This window comes from Ascaphus truei, unplaced genomic scaffold (genome assembly GCF_040206685.1).
Source record: "Ascaphus truei isolate aAscTru1 unplaced genomic scaffold, aAscTru1.hap1 HAP1_SCAFFOLD_432, whole genome shotgun sequence".
NCBI lineage: Eukaryota > Metazoa > Chordata > Amphibia > Anura > Ascaphidae > Ascaphus > Ascaphus truei.
In genome coordinates, this window is record NW_027456763.1 from 212,580 (window position 1) to 230,596 (window position 18,017).

The 18,017-nt window shown below is 43.2% G+C and overlaps 1 long non-coding RNA gene across 1 annotated transcript; it reads right to left on the reverse strand.

Moving 5' to 3' along the window:
* Positions 1 to 1,559: 1,559 nt before the first annotated feature.
* LOC142484031 (uncharacterized) lies at positions 1,560 to 14,211 on the reverse strand. The gene is made up of 4 exons (XR_012797537.1): positions 13,953 to 14,211; positions 9,116 to 10,319; positions 7,439 to 7,549; positions 1,560 to 4,130 (listed from the first exon to the last, which is right to left on the reverse strand). It is a non-coding gene; the product is annotated as an uncharacterized LOC142484031 (long non-coding RNA).
* Positions 14,212 to 18,017: the final 3,806 nt, after the last annotated feature.

Here is an 18,017-nt window from a genome sequence, read left to right on the forward strand (position 1 = left end):
GTAGCCACTGCTCAGGCATCGCTGCAGAACCATCCTTGACCCGCTTGGACCAACCCGACGGAGTATGGACCCCCTTGAAGTTCGGGACTTTTCCCATAAACTTCAATGGCAGAAAACCCCCATTGACTTCAATGGCGGCGATTTACCATTGAAAGTCTATGGCGGAGCTGCCCGTTGTTTTCAATGGGGATTTAGTGAAAAGCTGAGATTTCTTTTTCAATGGAGATTTTTGTATTAAAATGATTTAATGTGCATTGGTGTAACTCCGGTTTCTTAGGTCGTAGCAAGTCGCTTTTTGGACCATATGGTGTCCCAGTTCTGGCAATGCGAACTGGGAAGTTTGGACCTGCTAAACCTAACGGAACCGGATATTTTAATACGTTTATGTTTTATGCTTAATAGTGTATCTTAAGGTATGGACAAAGACCCAGAAGAGATTCTTTTGGGCCATAAGGTAGCAGATGGCCCTGGGGACGCCGCTATGTCTAGGATTTAAGTGCTGTTCAAAGAGTTTTATCACCCTCACTGTTTATCCGAAGCCCAAACCAGGGCAGGTCTTAAGTGTTCCAGTTAACACCTTTCAACAAAGGTTTTCCTGCCAGAACTCCAAATGGTAGACTGTCTGGCATTCCTGACGTAAATGTGGGGCTTCAGAAATGAGACCCCCAGAGTTCTACTGCGCATGTGCCAACTAGCAGGGGGGCATGGGTCAGAATGCTTTCCCACGTTAGTGAGTGGCTGGAGGTAATTGTAAACCAATCCCCTGTGCTTAAGGTTAAGAATAGAAGGAGAATGGTTTATAAACTGCTGTCCACCCATATATCCTTTGTCTTCGTTTGCTGATATGGTTACCTGATATCACCTGAATGATTTCCTCACTGCTGAAAGAAATGCTACATCATACTTCTCATTCCCCAACCCTTAAGTAAGTGTACTTCTTGTTCGTTACTGTATTATCTGTTGTGTTCACCTATATTCTAAGGAATAAATACAATTTATTATATCTTAAGCCTCGTTCAGTTCAAACCCAATTATTTTTGTGTAATATTAATAAGCCTGTGGAAGCTATCGTCACAAGGAGGTATTATAGTGTGTATTGTGGGGAGAATTAGTGTGTGTGTTGTTTGGGAGTGATATTCGGGAGGATTGTGTGTGCAGAAGGAAGAATGAGTGAGGGGGGAGTAAGGGAGCAGGATTGAATGAGAGGGGGTCATTGAGTGATAGCGGGGAGGGGAGGGAAGAGTGAGGAGAGTGGGTGTAGGAGGGAGCAGTGCAAGAGACCGTCGGGGGCAGAATACATGGTGAGAAGGGAGGCTGCCTAGAAGCATAAAAATCTACTTCACCACTGTTCTGTACTCTCTTCAATACTCTGTGTTACAGATCTCTCTGGCAAGAAATGGGGTCCAATGGCAAAGACTGCTCTAAATAAGATAGTATAAATGAACACAGAGAGAAATTCCAAAGAGTAACCCAAGAAAATACAAGTGAAATCTAATCGTAAGGTAATTAGTCCCATTAAGTGAAATACATAAAGGAATAGTCCATAAAAAAGCACAAAGGAAAAAAATAGGAGTACTTTATTGTGATGTTACATTTCAGAGAATATAAAATTATAGGAAAACAATTCCACTTTGTTCAGAAAACCAGAAAGTCTTGGTCCCAGGTGGACTGAATTTTTATTGCAAATAAGTTCCTTAATACACAAGTAAAGAATATAGTTACTTATTCTATTCTCTACTGTAAGACGTGCCACATTGCCCAATAATTGGGTACAGTGCCCAGATTGTGACCATGCACTACAGAGGTGAGATTCCCCCAACTCCAATTTGCTACACACTCCAAGAGAGATTATTGTGATCAGAGGTGGAATGAGAGGGGTGAGAAGGGTCGCTGCCCAGGGAGTAGCCTGACAGGGGGTACAGAAATCTCTTTTGGTGCATATATTGCGGAGCTGCATTGATTGACTTGTCAATCAGCTCTGCTGCCTATCCCATTGACATCATGATCCGGCACTGTGATCAGCTGCAGCGCTGACCCAGGTGTGTTAGTGCAGCACTTTACAGGGAGGGAACAGAGGTTGTGGATGACAGATGCTGGGGATAGGCCATGAGTACGGGCCAGAGTAAGGTGGAGACTTTCTGTACTCTGCATACAGGACACTGCATGCATGACAGTGTCTGTGTGTGTGTGTGTGTGTGTGTGTGTGTGTATTCCAAGTGTCAGTGTGCATAAGTAAGTGTGCTCTGTAAGTATGCCTGTGTGGCAGGTATAGGGGGGTGGTTCAGCTGGAGGAACTTATCCAGGCACAAAAGCACATAGATGCCCCAGATTATACCACCCCAAATGCTGATAATATCCTGCTGCACTTTACAGAAGATGATGCAGATGTCAGTGGGTGGTGGGTTCATTAAATCCATCCATCATATCATAGCCACACTGTGCATATGATGTACTGAATCAATCACAGGAAGACATCTCCATGGTAGGGGTAGAAGTTAACAGAATATGTCCAGCACTGTGGTGTGTAGCCCATAAATAATAATTGTGCACATTACAGAACATACTTGCAACTGCAAGATCATTTTGCTGCTTGTAGTGTTTGCTCTTGTCCTGTGCAGTGTTGTCGTAGATCCGTCTCTTCAGTGTTCACTGCAATAAAAGTAAGACATTGCATTAATATTACAGAAGTTTGGGAGCTGAAATCCCACTATGCTGCAGACATTTTCCCTTTGCATAAGATTCTTGTGATTATATCTCAATGATGATCAATAACAACTACATCATAACACAGCCGCTCAATACAAAATATGTATTTGCTATCAATGGTCATGGAGGCCAAACGTCACACAATGTACAGATATACTGCTGCGGCCGAGTTTATTCGAGCATTTGCACGTTCTTGGCCGCAGCAGTAACCTGGCGCGCGCCGGAGGGTGCCGGGCGCACGCCGAAGCAGCGGAGGAGCGCCCTCCGATCGGGGCTTTCTCCCTTCCGCTGCCGGGTCCGTCGGGTCCCCCGGAACCCCCTGCCGCTGTCCCCCACATCGCGGGACACCAGTGCTCCCTCGGGGAGCCCTGGACGCGCGTGCAGGGGGCGCAGGCACCCGATGACGCGTGACCGTGCATCGGTGATGCGCGGCACGCTGAGGGAGTGCGGCTAGCACGCCGGGGCATCCCCCGGCTTGCGGTGCTAGCCGTGCTTCAATAAAACGTGTCGGTAGTGTAGCAAGGATTATTTCTTCCTCTGGTGCATTATGATGGGATGTGTTGTAAGATTCTGCATTATTAGCATCACTGAATCTTTTGGAAACTGACTAATATTCTATGTTTTAATGCAATATTATGGATGATCAGCCGGTAAAATAAAGCTTACTGTATCTGTAGCCATGCTCTACCCATGATGTGCTGAATCAATGACTGCAGAGTGATTCAGAGTGGTAAACATGACTGGAACTCATCTCTGAATAGAGGACAGAACAGCAGTGCAGAGTAGGAGGTGAATGTATCTCAAATGGAAGACTTAGTAGCTGTGTGGGGAGTAGACAGTACAGACTGATCAAATAAATAGTTAAAGGAGTATCTTCAACATTACTTGGCTTTGTTATCAACATTGAAGTTTCTCTTGTTTTTTCTGTTCTTTAAATCACTACTACTGATGCCATGTGTAACCTGTACTGAGAGATATACTCTACTGGCCTAGATGAAACCATATGATGCAAACAGGATTCATCCCACTCCAGATTCATATGATTGCACCACTTCAACCTTTAATAAAACACATAGAACTACAGCAGTGCGCTACTGCACATGTTCTTGTTATGAATGGTAGTAGATGTGGTCCTTGGGTCAATACTTCATACAGCAGCCACACTCTACTCATGATGTATTGAATCAACAAAAACCTGCATGGTACAGATCACAGGAAGGGTAGAGTAGAGGGGAATATGTCCAATGCGAAACCCTTAGCAGCTGGATTGTGTGGAGTCAACAAAACGACAAATACTAAATGAGAAATATACACATTGCTTATCTGTCTCTGTGTAGTCATTTTCCTCCTCTTCAACTGTCTTTCAAAATTTCTCTTCTGACAGAAAAGAAACACATGGCTTCAATATTCACTGTTCTTCCCTCCTGAAATAAAAGTTAAGCATTGCATGGTTATGATCATACATACAATGAACCTTGCGCCAAACCATGTGATCCAAAGTAAATCCACCTCCCTCCCATAGCTATGTTCCTTCTAGAGCTTCTACCACACAAGTCATTAATGTTCGTGACACTGTACTGCAGTCACAGTCTGCACACAAAGTACTGAATCAATTACATCACACTGAAAAGGCAGTCTACATGATGCAATAGTTAACCATAATAACTCTGTCATGCAAATGACAGGAAAACCTATATGTATATCATTAGGGGAGAGGGGAAAAATAATTAAAAAATAAGTGCGACAAATAAAAACAGATTATAGGAAAGTAAATCCTTGCCCTGGGAACTTTACAATCTAAGAGAAATGTTAGAAGACTTAAAGAGAGGCAGCAGTTGGGGGAAGAAGTGCAGTAGATGACAATGCTTGTCCTTAATGGTGGGTACAATTAGTAGAAAGCACATCTTGGGAACAATAGTTGTTAGCAGTGACTGTGGGTGTGGGACAGTAGCCACGAGTCAAAGTTTTTTAAATGCTTGATTTAAGTCGTGAATTTTAAGATTGGTCTTACATGTGGGTGGAAGAGGTTATGTTGGCATATACTGAGTGTGAGGAAGTTTCACATGTACGGTGCAGTGATGGAAAATGGTTTCAGGCAAGTGAGAGAACAGTAGAGGTGAAAGAAGTTTACAGGAGACAGTTATGGTTATAGTGCAAGAGACAAGCAAGGGCATAACGAGAGATCAAAGATGATATGCAAGAAGGAGCAGATTAATGGAGAGCCTTAACAAAAAGGTAAGGAGGAGAACTTTGTAGGTGATACAAAAACTTGATGGGATGCCAGGACAGGGATTTAAGGAGATGAGCAGAGACTGTTGTGGGAGAAAGTGAGATAATTCAAGCAGCAGAGTTTTGCATAGGAGAAAGTTGTGAAGCATGGAGGCCTGTTAGTAGTATGTTAAAATAACCTATAGGATAACAGTATACATTGGAGTTTTAGCAGTAGGTTGAGAGGGGAAAGGGAAGATCTTGGCAATATTACAGAGAAAGAGGCAACACATTTTACCCATAGCCGTGCATGTGAATGGAGATGGAATTGAAGAGCCAAATGTTACTCCTATGCAACATGTTTGATGACAAGATAGATGGTAGTACTGTTTACTGTGATGGAGAAAGGGGATAATATGAGCCCAGTGTTAGACATTAAGTTTAAGGCAGTGGAGTGCCATCCATGAGCATATAGCCAGGAGACAACCCAAGAGTAGGGACTGGATTGCAGGAGTGAGAACAGGGGTGGATAGATTTGTGTGTGTATCATCCGCATAGAGATTATATCTAAGGCCAAAAGCATTGATGAAGTCACCAAATGATAGTATGTAGAGAGAAAGAGAGATCTCAGAACAGAGCCCTGATGTATACCCACAGACAGATCAATAGAAGACGAAGACATGTTAGCAACAGAGATGGAGAATGTGTGACAGGAAAGTTATGATGAAAACCAGGATAGAACTTTGTTACTGATACCAAGAGAGAGTTTAGAATATGAAGGAGGAGAGTGATTGAGAGCATCAAACGCAGCCGATAGATCAAGTAGGATTAGTAGGGAAAAACCTTGGGAATTAGCTTTAAGCACAGTCTGTAGAACGTGCTGTACGAAAGGCAGGTTGTAAAGGATCCAGGAGGGCATGTGATTTAAGAATGTTGACACTAGCAATTAGAAGGCAAACAGCATGAGGGATACAGAGCGGTAGTTAGTAAGGCACATAGGGTGTAGTTTGTTTCTGACAAAAGGGTGACCGCTACAGGCTTAAAGAGGGCAAAAATCCAGAGAATAGGGAGAAATTGAAGATGTGGGTGAGAGTGGGGACTAAGAGATGCAGTAAGGTGTGAGGGGATACGATCTAGAGGGCATGTGGTAGAGGGAGAATAGAAGATGATTAGCTTCCAGCTCTGTAAGAGAAGAAAAGGAGTCAAGTGCAGAAGGAGATTTGGGTAGAAGGAGAGAAGGGGGAAGGGACAGAAGGAATCTCCTTTTGGGTGGCATCCACCTTGCCTCTGAAGTAGTCAAATGCTTGAGGAGAAGTGAAGGAAGGATGGCAAGTGGGAGGAGAAGGTCAGTGGAGGGAGTCAAATACAGAGAAAAAAAACAGCGTAAATTAAATTTGAGTGTTGATGAGTGTGGAAAAAAGTAGTGTATTTAGCCCTAGAGAGCAGCTTTATACAGGACAGGAGACATTTTTACTGTAGAAAAATCAAACAAAGTGTGAGATTTCCTCCGTAGGTATTAAGAACAGCGAGTGGAAGTGTGATGAGTGTGTTTGGGAATTTAGCCAAAGGTGTGGGTTAGAGGGATGAGTGTGTCAGAGCCTAGAGGGGGCATATAGATAGGAGGATAGCATTGTAAGAGTTAATAAGATTGTTAGTTTAAGCAGAAAGAGAGAGAGAGAAGAGAGAAGAGAGGTTAGAGTAGATGTCAGAGGAGAGTTTAATTAAGCAGAGGCAAATCAGTGGGACAGGTAAGATGCGGTGAGGGGAATGACTGATTGTGACTGATGAGAGCAGAAGAGGTTATGTACAACTAGAGCCTTGTTAGTAAGAGTGGACATTCCAGAGGGCACAGGAGAAGGGAAGAGAAAAGTAAGGAAAGGAATGTGGATTACATTAGATAGGTTAACACTCTTAGTAGGGAGGCCTGATGTGTATATGAGCCGGTCCAAGATTATAAGAGATATCCCCCAACATCAGCGAGCATAGAAGGAGACACAGAGATAGGTGTAGAGAGAGACAGAGATAGGGATATGTAGAGAGAGAAGGGCGTCAAGAGAATGAGACAGATAGGCGTAGAGAGAGGAGACATAGAGAGAGGGGGCTTTGAGAGGGGGGCGTAGAGAATGAGGGAAGGTGGAAGAGAATAGGATGTGCAGGAGAGCATTTCATTGAGCAGTGCAGAAATAGCTGCAATAGAGGTCTGTACAAATGGTGCTTTGTGTAGACACATGCAAAGGTAGGGGAAGGAAAGTGTATAGAACATGTGGATAAAAGCAGGAGTGTGGAAGTTAGAGAAATTAGAAAAGTTTTACAGAGCAGTGAGGAAACAGTAAACAGAAAGAACAAGAGAGAGGTTACATTGGGATGACGTGCTGTGGTAGAGAGAAATGCTAGGAGAGAGCCTCCAGATATTAGAGGACATGAATTGAGAGAGCAAATGTATAAATCAAAACCGGAGGGGGAGGTATAGCACGAAAGCTTGCACAGCAGTTGATGAAGATTATAGTCTTAAAGTTGCGTGTACCTGTCAGGGCACTCAAGAAGGTCAATGCTCACAAGTGCAGAGTTCATGAAGAAATGCTGAATCCAGTTCCCCTCCAATTTAATTTTAATATAACTTTTTCATTCTTCATTACTGCAAAAAGCAAACAAAACAAAACCACATTGCATTACTATTTTCAAAATGGATTGAATGACATATTCAACAGTAACTGTGTGATGCCAATATTCCCTTCTCACTCGTAGGCCAGTACGGTCAGGTACCCAGTACTGATAAAACAATAAGTGCCCGTACTAAGTACCAATATGAATTATAAGGAAATGTAAAATCTCCAGGTCTCTCTCCATCTCTGCAACAGATATATGGATAAGCCCATATTAAGGCATCACGTGACCGGAGCAGTCACTGACTGGGTATACGCAAAGATGCAGGGAGATGCAAAGAAAGGGAGGGAGAGAGACAGGGAGAAGATGGGAAACGGAGGGAGGCACGGATGGCAGGCCTCTCTCTTTCACTGGTGCATGCAAGGAGCTGGTCCCAACATCCACAAAGTGTGTGTGTATTATTGGTTGTGTTTTATGGCGGTAGGAGGATAGTGTGTATATTGTGTGTGTGTGGGAGTATTATATTGTGTGTAGGGTATTATAGTGTGTATATTATGTTGAGGTGCAGAGGAGAGTGTTAGATTGGGTATCTTGTGTTAGGGGGTATTGTGTATATTGTGTTTAAGACTATAATATTATTGGGGAGATTATTATTGAGGAGGTATTAAAGTGTGTATTGTGGGGAGTATTAGTGTATGTATTATTTGTGGGTGACAGATGCTGTGGGTAGGCCAAGAGTACGGGCCAGACTAAGGTGGAGACTTTCTGTACTCTGCATACAGGACTCTACATGCACTGCAGAGGTGAAATTCCCCCAACTCCAATTTGCTACACTCTCCAAGAGAGAATATTGTGATCAGAGGTGGAAGATGAGCAGGGTCACTGCCCAGGGAGTAGCCTGTCAGGGGGCATGGAAATCTCTTTTGGTGCGTATGTTGCCACGTGGCATTGATTGACCGGTCAATTAGCACTGCTTCCTATCACAGTGACATGATCCGGTGCTGTGATCGGTTGCAGCGCTGACCAAGGTGTGTTAGTGCAGCAATTTACAGGGAGGGAACAGAGGTTGTGGGTGACAGATGCTGGGGGTAGGCCAAGAGTACGGGCCAGAGCAAGGTGGAGATATTCTGTACTCTGCATGCCCATCCTGCATGCCCAGGACTCTGCATGCATGCCAGTGGCTGTGGGGTGTGTGTGTGTAGGTATGCCAAGTGTCAGTGTGCATAAGTAAGTGTGCTGTGTGTGTAAGTAAGTTTGCCTGTGTGGCAGGAGGTGTAGGGGGGTGGGGGGCGGGGGGCGGTTCAGCTGGAGGACTTTACCCAGCACAAAAGCACATAGATGCCTCTGATTATATCACCCCAAATGCTGATAATATCCTGCTGTAGATGCACTTTACAGAAGATGATACAGATGTCATCAGTGTTTGGTGGGTTCATTAAATCAATCCATCATATAATAGCCACACTATGCATATGATGTACTGAATCAGTAACACCAATCACAGGAAGACATCTCCATGGTAGGGGTAGTGTTGAAGTTAACAAAATATGTCCAGCACTGTGGTGTGGAGCCCATACATAATAATTGTGCACATTACCAGAACAACATATTGTCAACTGCATGATCATTTTGCTGCTTGTAGTGTATACTCTTGTCCTGTGCAGTGTTGTAGTAGATCCGTCTCTTCGGTGTTCACTGCAATAAAAGTAAGACATTGCATTAATATTACAGAAGTTTGGGGGCTGAAATCCCACTATGCTAATGACAGTTTCCCTTTGCATAAGATTCTTGTGATTATATCTCAATGATGATCAATAACAACTACATCATAACACAGCTGCTCTATACAGAATATGTATTTGCCATCAATGGTCATGGAGGCAATATGTCACACAATGTACATATATAGCAAGGATTATTTCTTCCTCTGGTGTATTATGATGGGAGGGTGAGATTCTGCATTATCAGCATCAGTAAATCTGTAGGAAACTGAGTGATATTCTATTTTTTAATGCAATATTAGGGTAAAATAAAGCTTGCTGTATCTATAGCCATGCTCTACCCATGATGTGCTGAATCAATGACTGCAGAGCGATTTAGAGTGGTAAACATGACTTGAACTCATCTCTGAATAGAGGGTAGCACAGTAGTGCAGAGTAGAAGGTGAATGTATCTCAAATGGAAACCCTTAGCAGCTGTGTGGGGAGTAGACAGTACAGACTGACCAAGTAAATAGTAAAAAGTAGTAACTTCAACATTACTTGGTTTTGTTCTCCACTCCTGTTTTTCTGTTCTTTAAATCACTAATACTGATGCCATATGTAACCTGTACTGAGAGTTATATACTCTACTGGCCTAGATCAAATTAAATGATGCAAACAGGATCCCTCCCACTCAAGATTCATATGATTGCACCACCTCAACCTTTCATAGCAATAACATAGAACTGCAGCAGTGCGCTACTGCACATGTTCTTGTTATGAATGGTAGTAGATGTGGTCCTTGGGTCTGTACTTCATACTGTAGCCACACTCTATTCATGATGTATTGAATCAACAAAAATCTGCATGGTACAGATCACAGGAAGGGGTGGAGTAGAGGTGAATATGTCCAATGCGAAACCCTTAGCAGCCGGATTTTTTGGAGTCAATAAAACGACAAATACTAAATGAGAAATATACACATTGCTTATCTGTCTCTGTGTAGTCATTTTCCTCCTCTTCAACTGTCCTTCAATTTTCTATTTTGCAAGAAAATGAACACATGGCTTCAATATTCACTTCTGTTCTGCAGTCTTTCCTCTTGAAATAAAAAAGTTAAGCATTGCATTATTATTATTATAATTATTATTGACGATACATACAATGAACCTTGCTCCAAACCATGTGATACAAAGCAAATCCACCTCCCTCCCACAGCTGTGCTCCTTCTAGAGCTTCTACCACACAAGTTATTCATGTCAGTGAAACTGTACTGCAGTCCCGGTCTGCACACAATCTACTGAATCAATGACATCACACTGTGTCACACAATGTCATGCTAACGACAGGAAACAATCTTTGTATATATCTTTGTATATATAATAATAATAATAATAATAAAAAAAATAAGACAGGACAGACACTCCTACATTGCAATCAATAGAAAATAACTGGGACAGGCACTTCAAGGATGCATACGGTCCCGGATAAACTGTAGCTACCTATACACGTGTGCCTTGTCTCTAGACTCTGCATATATCTCTATTTATATACCACCCATTGTGTACTCAGCGCTTTACAAGAGAGACCAAAAAGTACAGGAAATTATTATACAATAAGTTCAACAAACAAAAACAGACAATAGGAAAGTAAATCCCTGTCCTGGGTAGTTTACAATCTAAGAGAAATGTAAGGAGACTTACAGAGAGACAACAGGTGGGGGAACAAGTGCAGTAGATGACAATGCTTGTCCTTAATGGTGGGTACTTGTAGTATAAAGCACTTCTTGGGAACAATAGTTAGTGACTGAATGAGTGACAGTAGCAACGAGTAAAAGCTATTGAAATGCTTCATTTAAGTTGTGAATTTTAAGGTTGATCTTAAATGTGGGTGGAAGAGGGTATGTTGGCATATACTGAGTGTGTGTGAGTTTCACAGGTAAATTGATGGGAAAGGGTTTCAGGCAAGAGAGCGAGTGCGCAGTAGAGGTGTAAGAAGTATAATGGAGACAGCTATTAGTAGAGCTTAGGAGACGAGGAAGGGCATAACGAGACCAAAGATGATATGTAGGAAGGAGCAGATGAATAGAGAATAGTGTTGGACTGGGTCCTCAACTATAAAAAAATGGGTAACGGGTACCCGGCCAAAATGAAAGGTTCTACCCGGTCGGGTACACGGTTTGGCACTTACCTTCCGGGTGGCGGTGACATCTAGGATCAGCAGCAGTCCTGTGACGGTGGCAGCATCTGTGGTGTCTTCAGCCGGCGGGGGAGCTGCAGGCTCACAGACACAGCTTACCTGCTTCGGTGCTGTGGAAGTGATTCCTGCAGCTCCCCCCGCCAGGTGAAGACACCTCTGATGCTGCCAACATCAGAGGACTGCTGCTGCTGATCCTAGATGTCTTAGGAAAGGTAAGTATAAAAGATTATTTCCAGCTGCCCTGACATTACCCGACGCCGGGTATTACCCGGCCAAGTCCACTTCTCAGTGGCCGGTTTCGAGTAATGTCCGGGTAGCTGGAAATGTGTCGGGTAACGCCGGGTACTCGGTACACCACTAATAGAGAACCTTAACAAAAAGGTAAGGAGGAGAACTTTGTAGGTGATCTGAAACTTGATGGGAAGCAAGGAGAGGGATTTAAGGAGGAGGAGGAGATGAGCAGATACTGTTGTGGGAGAAAGGGAAATTATTCAAGCAGCAGAGTTTTGGATAGATTGCAAATGAGAAAGTTGTGAAGCAGGGAGCCCTGTTAGCAGTATGTTAACCCATACGATAAGGGCATGCATTGGCGTTTTAGCAGTAGATTGACAGAGAAAAGGGCAAATCTTGGAAATATTACAGAGAAAGAATCGACAAACTTTAGCCAGTGTCGTGAATGAAGATGGAAAGGGAAGAGTCAAATGTTACTCCTAGGCAATGTGCTTTCATGACAGGATGATGGTAGTACTGTTTACTGCGATGGAGAAAGGTGATATTAGGCCAGATTTAGGGGGAAATATGAGGAGCTCAGTTTTAGACATTAGGTTTAAGGCAGAAGAGTGTCATCCATGGAGGATATAGCCAGGAGGCGACCCGAAACTAGGAACTAAATTGCAGGAGTGACGGTAGGGTGGATAGGTGTGTGTATCATCTGCATAGAGATGATATCAAGGGCCAAAATAGTTGATAAGGTCAACTAGTGATAGTATGTAGTGAGAGAGGTCCCAGAACAGAGTCCTGAGGTATACCAACAGACAAAACAACAGGAGACAAAGACACGTTAGCAACAGAGATGGAGAATGTGTGATGGAGAAGTGTGATGGAGAAGTATGATGAAAACCAGGATATAAGTTTGCTGCGGATACGAAGAAAGAGTTTAGAATATGAATGAGAAGAGTGATTGACAGTATCAAAAGCAGAAGAGAGATCAAGCAGGATTAATAAGTAAAATGGACCTTGGGAATTTTCTTTATGTACATAATTGGTTACATTGGGAAAGGCAGATTGTGAAGGGCCCAGAGGAGCATGTGATTTAAGAATGTTGATCAAACGGGAGATCACAAGACGTTCTAGCAATTAGGAGGCAAATGGTAGGACGGATACAGGGCGATAGTTAGAAATTCACACAAGGTCAAGGTTATTTTTGAGAATAGGGGTGACCACTGCATGCTTAAAAGGAAGAGTTGAAAGAGCCAAAGGATATGGAGGAATTGAAGATGTGGGTGAGAGTGAGAATATAGGATTGAGAGGGCATGTGGTAGAGGGAGAAGAGAAGATCAGGTTCCAGCTTTGTGACAGGAGAAAAGGAGTCAAGAGTGCAATGAGATCTAGATAGAAAAAGAGAGAGGGGGAAGGGAGAGAACGAATCTACTTGTGGATGGCATCCACCTTGCCTCAAGTGAGCAAAGGCTTGAGGAGAAATAAAGGATGGATGTTAAGTGGGAGGAGAAAGTCAGTGGTGGGACTCAAATACATAGAAGACAGTGTGAATGAAATTGGAGTGTTGATGAGTGAGGAAAAAGTAGTGTTTGACCTTAAAAAAAGGAGCAGAGTTTTACAGAACAGGACAAAGGTTTAGTGTAGAAAATCAGACTGTGAGATTTCCTCCATAGGTGTTAAGAGCAGCAGTGTGATGTGATGAAGTGTGATGAGAGCGTGCTTGTGAATTAAACCAATGCATGGGTTAGGCTGCGTCTATAGTAAGCACGCAACAGATGGCAAAGTTAGCGCATGCCTGTCGCTCCAGCAATCCCTGCACTGAGGTCCGAGGCGACGGGGAGGCCCTGCATCGCTCGCACGCACTGTGGACAACCAAGCGTGTGCCCATGATAATCACGGCCTTAGAGGGATGAGTGTGTCAGAGCCTAGAAGGGGCATATAGATGATGGAGGAGGAGGGAGGAGGAGATGATAGCATTGTAAGAGTTAACAAGATAGCTAGTTTAAGCAGAAAGTGAGGAGAGGTTAGAGATAAGGGTAGATGTCAGAGGAGAGAGTTCAATTAAGCTGAGGTATCGAGTAGGACAGGGGTGAGGGGAATGAGAAGTGGTGGATGATGAGAGCAGAAGAGGTCATGTACAAATAGACCATGTTAGTCGTAGAGCAGACATTCCAGAGGTCACGTGAGAAGGGAAGAGTAAAGTGAGACAAGGAATGTGGATTACATTAGATGGGTTAATACGCTTAGCAGGGAGGTGGAGAGAGAGGCAAGAGGCAGAGGGTGGTGTAGGGGTAGAGGAAGAGATGTTGCATGTACCTTGTCAGAACATTAAAGAACGTCAATTCACACTGGTGCAGAGTTGATGATGAAATGCTGAATCCAGTTCACGTCCAATTCAATTTTAACAGAACTTTTTCATTCTTCATTACTGCAAAAAAAAAAAGTAAAAAACAATGCATTACTATTTTCAAAATGGATTGAATTCCCCCACCAATGACTATGTGTTACCAATATATCCCTCTCAGTCCCACTGCAGCACATACTGTACCAGTGTGAAAGTAAGAAGGTACACAGTACCGGTAAAACAATACGTGCCGGTACTATGCACCATATGAATTATAAGGGGATGTAAATCTCCCAGTCTCTCTCCATATCCGCAACAGAGCGGGCTCCGGTCAGTGGCATGGATGCCCATATATGGGTATGCTCATATTTGGGCATCCCATGTCACTGACCGGAGCCGGCTCTGAGTATAGGGATATATGCGTAGACGCACAGGTGCAAGGAAATGGGAGGAGGCACGGTGAGAAACAGGGAGAGACCACAGGAAGATAGAGGGCAACAACTTCCACAAGGTACTTGTATGGGTATAATTGTTTGTATTTTGTGCAGAGGGGGTAATTTCAGATAAAATACAATTCTCCACCCTCTACGAAACAATTCCACTTTGTTCAGTAAGCCAGAAAGTCTTGGTCCCATGTGGACTGAATTTAATGCAAATAAGGTCCTTAATACACAAGTAAAGAATAAAGTTACTTATTCTCTACTGTAAGAAGTGCCACATTGCCCACTATTTGGGTCCTGTGCCCAGATTGTGACCATGCATGGCAGAGGTGAGATTCCCCCAACTCCAATTTGCTACACTCTCCAAGAGAGATAATTGTGATCAGAGGTGGAACTAGGGGAGGGTGTGAGCAGGGTCACTGCCCAGGGAGTAACCTGACTGGGGGCACGGAAATCTCATTTAGTGCATATGTTGCGGCACTGCATTGATTGACCGGTCAATCTGCACTGCTGCCTGTCACAGTGACATCCTGATCGGGCACTGTGATCAGCTATAGCACTGACCCAGGTGAGATAGTTCAGCACTTTACAAGGAGGGAACAGATGTTGTGGGTGACAGATGCTGGAGGTAGGCCAAGACTGTTGGCCAGAGTAACGTGGAGACTTACTGCACTCTGCATGCCCATCCTCTCCCTGACATCAGGGGAAGGAAGTGGCCCTGGGGTGTGTGTAGGTATGCCAGATGTCAGTGTATGCATAAGTAAGTATGCCTGTGTAGTGGGAGGTGTAGGGGCGTTAAGCTGGAGGACTTAAAACAGGCACAAAAGCACATAGATACCTCTGATTATACCGCACCAAATGCTGATAATATCATGCTGTAGCTGCACTTTACAGAAGATGATGCAGATGTCATCATTGGTTGGTGGGTTCATTAAATCAATCCATCATATCATAACCACACTGTGCATATGATGTACTGAATCAGTAACACCAGGAAGACATCTCCATGTTAGGAGTAGAGTTGAAGTTAACAGAATATGTCCAGCACTGTGGTGTGTAGCCCATAAATAATAATTGTGCACATTACCAGAACAACATACTGTCAACTGCAAGATCATTTTGCTGCTTGTAGCGTATGCTCATCCTGTACAGTGTTGTAGTAGATCCGTCTCTTCAGTGTTCACTGCAACAAAAGTAAGACATTGCATTAATATTACAGACGTTTGGGGGCTGAAATCTCACTTCGCTGCGGACAATTTCCCTTTGCATAAGATTCTTGTGATTATGTCAATGATGATCAATAACTGCATCATAACACAGCCGCTCTATACAGAAGATGTACTTGCTCTCATTGGTCATTGAGGTAATACGTCACACAATGTACAGATATAGCAAGGATTATTTCTCCCACTTGTGCATTATGGCATTATGATGGGAAATGTTGTGAGATTCTGCATTATCAGCATCACTGAATCTTTTGGAAATTAAGTGATATTCTATGTTTTAATGCAATATTATGGGTGATCAGCCGGTAAAATAATAATAGCTTGCTGTATCTGTAGCCATGCTCTACCCATGATGTGCTGAACCAATGACTGCAGAGAGATTCAGAGTGCTAAACATGACTGGAACGCATCTCTGAATAATGGGCAGCAAAGCAGTGCAGAATAGGAGGTGAAAGTATTTAAAATGGAAGACCCTTAGCAGCTGTGTGGAGAGTAGACAGTACAGACTGACCAAGTAAATGGTAAAAGGAGTAACTTCAACATTACTTGGCTTTGTTCTCCACATTGAAGCTTTCCTCCTCTTTAAATCACTAATACTGATGCCATGTGTAACCTGTACTGAGAGTTATATAATCTACTGGCCTAGATGAAACCATATGATGCAAACAGGATCCATCCCACTCCAGATTCATAGAATTGAACCACCTCAACCTTTCATAACAATCACATAGAACTGCAGCTGTGCGCTACTGCACATGTTCTTGTTATGAATGGTAGTAGATGTGGTCCTTGGGTCTTTACTTCATACTGTAGCCACACTCTACTCATGATGTATTGAATCAACGAAAACTTGCATGGTTCAGATCACAGGAAGGGGTAGAGTAGAGATGAAAATATTCAATGTGAAACCCGTAGCAGCCGGATTGTGTGGAGTCAATAAAACGACAAATACTAAATGGTAAATGAGAAATATACACATTGCTTATCTGTCTCTGTGTAGTAATTTTCCTTCTCTTCAACTGTCCTTCAAATTTTCTCTTTTGCAAGAAAAGGAACACATGGCTTCAATATTCACTTCTGTTCTGCAGTCATCCCTCCTGAAATAAAAGTTAAGCATTGCATTGTTATTATGATAATACATACAATAAACCTTGCTCCAAACCATTTGATGCAAAGCAAATCCACCTCCCACCCACAGCTGTGCTCCTTCTAGAGCATGCATGTCAAACTCCAGTCCTCGAGGGTCCCAAACAGGCCAGGTTTTCAGTAGGGATATCCTGAAAACCTGGCCTGTTTGCGGCCCTCGAGGACTGGAGTTTGACATCCTTGTTCTTGAGCTTCTACCACGCAAGTCATCCATGTGAGTGACACTGTACTGCAGTCCTGGTCTGCACACAATCTACTGAATCAATGACATCACACTGTAAAGGCAATCTACAAGATGTATTAGTTGTCCACACTTCCGAAATGTTACTTTTATGTCCAAATCACTTATTCCCATGACCTGATATTTGTATTTGTTATTTATAGGATTGTCACAAAGAGTTGATGAGGTCACCAAATGATAGTATGTAGAGAGAAAGAGAGATCTCAGAACAGAGCCCTGATGTATACCCACAGACAGATCAATAGAAGACGAAGACATGTTAGCAACAGAGATGGAGAATGTGTGACAGGAAAGTTATGATGAAAACCAGGATAGAACTGTGTTACGGATACCAAGAGAGAGTTTAGAATATGAAGGAGGAGAGTGATTGAGAGCATCAAACGCAGCAGATAGATCAAGTAGGATTAGTAGGGAAAAGTGACCTTGGGAATTTGCTTTAAGCACAGTCTGTAGAACGAGCTGTACGAAAGGCAGGTTGTAAAGGATCCAGGAGGGAATGTGATTTAAGAATGTTGACATTCTAGCAATTAGGAGACAAACAGCAGGAGGGATACAGGGCGGTAGTTAGTAAGGCACATAGGGTGTAGGTTGTTTCTGAGAAAAGGGTGACCACTACAGGCTTAAAGTAAGAGGGTAAAGAGCCAGAGAATAGGGAGGAATTGAAGATGTGGGTGAGAGTGGGGACTAAGAGATGCAGTAAGGTGTGAGGGGATACGATCTAGAGGGCATGTGGTAGAGGGTGAAGAGAAGATGATTTGCTTCCAGCTCTGTAAGAGAAGAAAAGGAGTCAAATGCAGAAGGAGAATTAGGTAGAAGGAGAGAAGGGGGAAGGGACAGAAGGAATCTCCTTGTGGGTGGCATCCACCTTGCCTCTGAAGTAGTCAAATGCTTGAGGAGAAGTGAAGGAAGGATGGCAAGTGTGAGGAGAAGGTTAGTGGAGGGAGTCAAATACAGGGAAAAAAAGACAGCGTAAATTAAATTTGA